The sequence below is a fragment of the Barbus barbus genome (genome assembly GCF_936440315.1).
Source record: "Barbus barbus genome assembly, chromosome: 36".
Taxonomy (NCBI): domain Eukaryota; kingdom Metazoa; phylum Chordata; class Actinopteri; order Cypriniformes; family Cyprinidae; genus Barbus; species Barbus barbus.
Window position 1 is genome coordinate 12,093,849 of NC_136714.1, and position 6,778 is coordinate 12,100,626.

The 6,778-nt window shown below is 39.0% G+C and overlaps 1 long non-coding RNA gene across 1 annotated transcript; it reads left to right on the forward strand.

The window, feature by feature from the left end:
* Nucleotides 1-1,018: 1,018 nt before the first annotated feature.
* On the forward strand, nt 1,019-4,559 carry LOC306855603. Its single transcript, XR_013782951.1, has 4 exons — nt 1,019-1,295; nt 1,817-1,914; nt 2,315-2,902; nt 3,264-4,559. It is a non-coding gene; the product is annotated as an uncharacterized lncRNA (long non-coding RNA).
* Nucleotides 4,560-6,778: the final 2,219 nt, after the last annotated feature.

Consider the following 6,778-nt stretch of genomic DNA (forward strand, 5'->3'; position numbering starts at 1 on the left):
GTAAGAGTAAAATCTTTCCGTGCCACGGGCATATGCCACCCCACATGTCACCGCTACGTGCGCATGGCACTGGCAGCTGCCACTCCACATGTCACCGCTTCGTGCGCATGGCACTCCACATGTCACCGCTACGTGCGCATGGCACTGGCAGCTGCCACTCCACAAGTCACCGCTTCGTGCGCATGGCACTCCACATGTCACCGCTATGTGCGCATGGCACTGGCAGCTGCCACTCCACATGTCACCGCTTCGTGCGCATGGCACTGGCAGCTGCCACTCGCACGTCACCGCTACCAGTACAACAGCTGCCACTGACATGTGCGTCTGTCATCGGTCTCAACGCGACTATACACGTCTGTATACGCCACTGGACTCCTCACGGTTAAATACGTCGGTCACATCACAGCTGTATAAGCCGGTCACTGGACTCATTATGGTTGTATATCGTGCTCTGAATAATAAATGTTATGTTGTTATGTCTTCAATCATTGTAATTTGACATTTTTTTGTTTGTTTGTTTGCTGTTTTTTTTTTTTTTTTTTTTTTTTTATAGTATGCTGAGCAAAATTAAAATTAAACTTGAACGTGCAATCAAAGATTCAAAAAGGCTGCATAAAGACATAAAAGGCTGGCACTAAAGAATAAATCCATACATGTTCATGTGACAAGAAAAATACAACACAGTAGGCTTATTAATTAAACTTTGTGAGGCTTGGGGAATTGGGTTTACGAACGAACGGGGTACAAAAGTTTGCTACACGCGCACACACACACACATATTTATAACGAGTGTAGACTATACTTTCCGCGTACGTCAGTGGATTGTTCTTATTTTTAAATTAACCTCACGGGGACAAAATGTATATTCAGACTAAGGGAATGTGATGGTGGTCTTTGGTTAATGGAGGATACAGATGCTATATCCACTGCATTGATCACAGTACAGTACACAATTGTTTTAAGTTCATGAGCCATGTTCAAGCAGATCGGATGTATAGACCCCTTCACGGTCGACGTCACAGGAAAATTCGAAGTGCGTACTGCGCATGTCGGGGTCAGAACGCTCCATCCTGAGTTACTGTTAACCAGATGATTTCTCATCAAAATGCCTAGTTGTTGTGTCGTGGACGGTGCAAATCGCACCAATTGTGGAGTCAAGTTTTTTAGGATTCCTGCAGGATCTCATCCTTTTCAAAAAAAATAGACGACATCTGTGGCTGCAAGCTATTAAACGGCAGACTGGGACAATGCTACGATCAATGAGGCTCGTGTTTGTAGTGCTCACTTCATATCAGGTAAAGTCATCCTTCCTTTATCATCCCTTTCTATTAGATTAAACTCGAAAGCCTGGATTGCATGATTTTTTTGCAGTTTTCTGTACACTAGCCTATAACGTTAAGCTATGCTGGTTAATGGTTTGTTTTAAATGTCATGCTGCTAGCAGTTAGCCGCAGGCTAGCGCCAACTTTGTGACAACATTTGTTTAACTGTGACTAGTCTAGACCACCTAGTCTAATCCTTATCCAAATGTCTTTGAACAACTTTCACTAGCCCTTTCTTGAGTCACACGTTCTCTCTCCTTCTGTCTTAAATGGACTGTGGACCTTGTTTAAATTAAATCAATACTCATATTGGTCTGATGTGTGTCAGTGCATATGCATGCCTATACTATACTATACTATAATATAATATATTAATTATTATTGATTACATTTAAATGTAATTTAATTAAAGCAATATTGTGCAGGCCTAGTTTAACTAGACAATGATTAAATGGTTTCACACAGCTCTAATTGTTCCTTTTGTTTTCCTTTAGGTATCAGAGGAAAAGGAAGAGAGATGAACGCCCTGACATGCAACCTGCTTCTTCCATGGCTGAGATGGAACAAGACTGTACCATTGATCTTTGCAGTGGTATGAATAATCTCTTAAACATAAAGCTAAAACTAATGCAGTCTAATGGCTCGTTTCCACTGAGCGGTACAGTACGGTACGGTACGCAATTATTTGCGTTTCCACTGTCAAAAGTTGTGAATGGTACCAAAAAGCCGAACCGTACCGTACAATTTTAATGCACATTGCACATCACTTCTTTCCGGCATAGGTTACACCTCGCCTATCAAGTAAGGGTACTGTGGCAGTGGAAACGCTAGCCGATTCATGGTTTACCGACCCGAACCATACCGTACTGTACTGTACCGCTCAGTGGAAACGAGCCATAATACACCAGCCCAGTGGTCCCATAAGCTACACCCTCCAAAGTTGTCATACTTTGTCACTGAACTTCTGTATGTCTGTTTGTTTTCTGTTCAAGATGAGGAGGAAGCTGAAGGGGACCGCCCAGTGTCGAGAAAGGAACATGATGCTCTTTGCTTTACACATAATCAACTGCAGGTCGTAGCGCCACTTCCGGTGGCATCGCCAAATGCCACCGGCAGCTGCCAGAGTTCGTGGTAGCTGCCAGGTCTTTTCTGGCAGCTGCCAGATTTCGTGACAGATGCCACGGTTTTTTCTCGCCGTTTTTGGTGCTGTTTAAAACTACACTGTTCATGGTGGCGATCGATGGTGTTTTAATAATGCAAAGTTCCCACAGGTGTGTTATTTATTATGATTGTTTGTATTATTATAATACATTTCTATGTATCAGCTGCCAGAGTTCGTATCAGGAGTCACGATCGTTTATCGCCGTTTCTGCTGTAAACTACACAGTTTTATTTTTAAATGAAAGATTTGATGATGCATATTACATACCAGCAAGCAGATGCGATCAGAATATGAACCCAATAAGCTAAACAGCATTTTCCCATAAAGAACACACAAGGAGTGCTTAGCTGTATAGACCGTATGCACGTGTATACTATACACAGGTGCATAGCCAACATTTCAGGAGTGGGACAAAAATGTTATTTTATATATATATATATATATATATATATATATATATATATATTTGTTAATGTACTACAAACACTTTTTTTTATTCATTTTTATCAAATATAAGACAATAGTTTTTGTACGGTAATAAATGCTATGTCAGGTAGCACTGAATTGTTCATAAACTTACCTGGTAATTTACCATAAAATCACATGAAGATGATTGAAAAAAAAGTACAAATAAACCATATATGGTCGCAATCGTGTGTTTAATGCCTTCATGTTTCCAAAGGTTTCTGCCTTTTATTCAGATCTTACAGTGATAGCTGGATGCTTTTGTCCATATTAGGGATTTCCTGGTACTTTGTAAGTTATTACTTCAATATGAGTCTGTCTTGCACTTTCTAAGCGTGTATGTGTATATGTTGTCACATTTCCCTTAAATAAACATTACACTAAAAAGGCCAAATACAATTATATTTTGTATTTTTACACTGTGTAATATTCTGTTTATCAAAACCAATAAATGTCATCAAGTTAGTGTTTTTGCGTATTTTTACATTTATTCCAAAATAATAACAAAAGTAGTAACAATACAAAAAAAAATTGTCAACTGATGTTCAGCTGTTCTTTTTAACTTTACCAGCGGGTGTCGCTGTTGGACAATTACTTTATACATACTAGTGACTTTTACGCTTTTAATGTCATATTTTGTAATACTTGCATTGATTTTTTTGTAATATCGATAATTTTCTCATCCATTTTTTTTTTCTCTAAAGAGTCTCTGCCTCCCTTGCTTTGACTGATGGCAGGCAACGACTGATGACAGAAGCCGTACAACACACAAACATCAGAAATTCAGTATCTTAAATTATGATCATTGCGGCTTTGAGGTTATGTACATTTTTGCAGGTTATTTTACATTAATTGCATGCATGCAAATTAATAAAGTGATGAATGGAAATTGGGCAGTTCAATTAAGTATAGAATTTTTGAAAAGCTAAAAATTTAAATGGGCAAATGTGGGATCACCGTGAAATTAAATGTTTTTTATTACAATTTGTAGGCTATAGCCACAGTTTTACTACAAATAGCATGCTTAAACTATGGTGAGTGTAGAAAAACGTTTTATTTGTTGCAAAACAATGTGTAATTTTCATAAGTTTTGTTGCAAATAATTTTTACTGTTATTTTACAAAGAAAAACGGTAGTAATGTATTTATAGAAAACATTCATTGTTAGAAAAGATCATTTATGTCATGTACTGTACATGCTCTAGGCCTACAAGTTTGAGGTATTAATTGTAACATTTGTATATACACAACACCAAATATTTTGACCATACTTTCTTCTTTCACAGCAGGAAAACATTTTGTGAGAGACACCAGGACTGCAGCTGACTGGTGCAGAGATAGAAATTGGGATGGAGAAATACAATTTCCCAGTGTCCTTTCACTGGAAAAGGAGGAACAAATTGCATGCCAAAGCAAATTGCAGAGCTGGATGGGTGACATGATGAAAGTTCTCCGGTGGAATTTTTCACTTTTGTATTTTTGGAAAAAAAAGATTATGAGGAATGATTGATAAAATGATTGATAAATCAAAGTACAAAATCTTCGCCAGATTTGAGGAAGAATAAGTCATAAAAAATCAATCAATGATCAATAAAAAAATCAATTACAATGGTCTCCATTTCTCACTATTAACTAACTATTGACTTTTGCCTCAAACTCCTAATACTAATGTACTGTTCAGGTATAGGGTAAGATGTAGAATATGGACCGGTCACGTATAATACGGCATTAGTATGTACTTTATGAGTACTAATAAACAGCTTATATAGTAATATGCAAGCTACTAGTTAATAACTAGTGTTACATTAAATACATAAAAAATATGTTTGTGTGTGCGAGCGCGTGTGCATATACAGTATTGGCTAGCGGCAGCTGGGCACTCCTTATCTGTGTGTATGTTCTTTATGGCAAAATACTTATGCAATTTAGCTTATTGGGTTCATATTCTGATCGCATCTGCTTGCTGGTATATAATATGCATAATCAAATCTTTCATTTAAAAATAAACGGCGACAAACGATCGTGACTCTTGGCACTAACTCTGGCAGCTGATCCATAAAAATGTATAATAATAATAATACAACAACTACAACAAAAAACACCACCGCACGCCACTGAGAACAGTGTAGTTTTTACCGAGCAAACAGCAAAAACAGCGAGAAAAACCATGGCATCTGCCACGAGAAATCTGGCAGCTGCCAGAAACGACCTGGCAGCTCCCACGAACTCTAGCAGCTGCCGGTGGCATTTGGCGATGCCACCGGAAGTGGCGCTACGACCTGCCACTGCCAGGGAGAGCGCCAGGCCCTGCTGGCTGTAGCTCGGCTCGAAACTAGGTCCGTCACTAAAACGGGTCCGACTAGGAAACGAACTAAACGCCGAAGGGCGGAACATGTCCTGTTTCTCTTTTAAAGGGTAAAATGTTGAAACCCAAAATGGTTTTAATAGCAGTTCATCACCAGGAATGTTGTCCTGTGTGATAATGGAGGCACGCAACAACTGTACTCAGTACAGTCTACATTTTGAACCAAGGCAAGAGGAGGAGGCCCATTGTTAAAAAAAAGCAAAAAAAAAAAAAAATAACTCTAGGCCCTGTCCCCAACTTCTTTTCACATTCCTAGTGGTTGAAGTTAAATAATTTCACTGACATTCAAGAATGTATGTAAAAATTGTTATTGAAGTATTTATTTATTTGCATGTTTATGCATAAAGTAAATGTCATTTATTTTTGATCATAGAAATGCAAATAGGGAACATTGTAGAGGTCTTATTAAAGGAAGTGATTGGTGTGATTATTTATATATAACGTGTTTCTTGTCACTTTATTTCTGTTACTTTAGGTTGCTGTTACTATATATTAAAAGCAATATAGTATTATAATTTAGATTGAAACGTTTTGCTTAATTTAGCCTTGACAGTAGTCTTAATATTAATAACAATTTTAATTTTCTTGATCTCCTTTGGTTGTTTAATAGTAATTTGAGAGAATGCTGTGACAGGTGCATACAGAGAATACCAGATCAAGTGACTAGTGTACAAATGAATGGTGTAGGAAATGAGGTCGTTATTAGCCTCTGAGTTTGTAAAATTTGATAAAACACTGGTGCTTAAGGTATGAACAGACAAATGGGCGAGGGATAATTAAAAATAAAGGGGTATTCAGTAACAATTTAAACTTTATGCAGATTTGCAAATAGTTGGTGTAACTACATAAAACAATGTATTGAAATGTGACCAAAAACAAACAATACTCAAGGACATAAACAAATGTCAAAGATAACATGCGTGTGAATTACCATCTCGACAAAAATTCCATAGAAAAACGTATGTTTTTATATAGTCTCCGACAATATTGGGTAATTTACATGTGCTCTGAAAGCGCATTCCTGCTAATCCTATGCTAACCTCCGAAGTTACAAAAAATACCGTGCCCACACCAAGCGAAATGACCCACCACGCAGTCATTTTCGCCGCGCGCACCTCTGCGAGTATAAACCAAGCTTTAAGTGGTGACAGTCGCACGTAGCGGTGACAGGTCGAATGACAGCCGATATGTGAAGACACCAGGTCGAGTGACGGGTTCCTATGGCCGTGCCGGGTCCCGTGAAATGCGCGCATGGCCGTGCCGGGTCGGTTGCCATGCGCATATAACAGTGAAAGATCGAGTGCCATGCGCACGTAGCGGTGACATGTGGAGTGCCATGCGCACGTAGCGGTGACATGTGGAGTGCCATGCGCACGAAGCGGTGACATGTGGAGTGGCAGCTGCCAGTGCCATGCGCACGTAGCGGTGACATGTGGAGTGCCATGCGCACGTAGCGGTGACATGT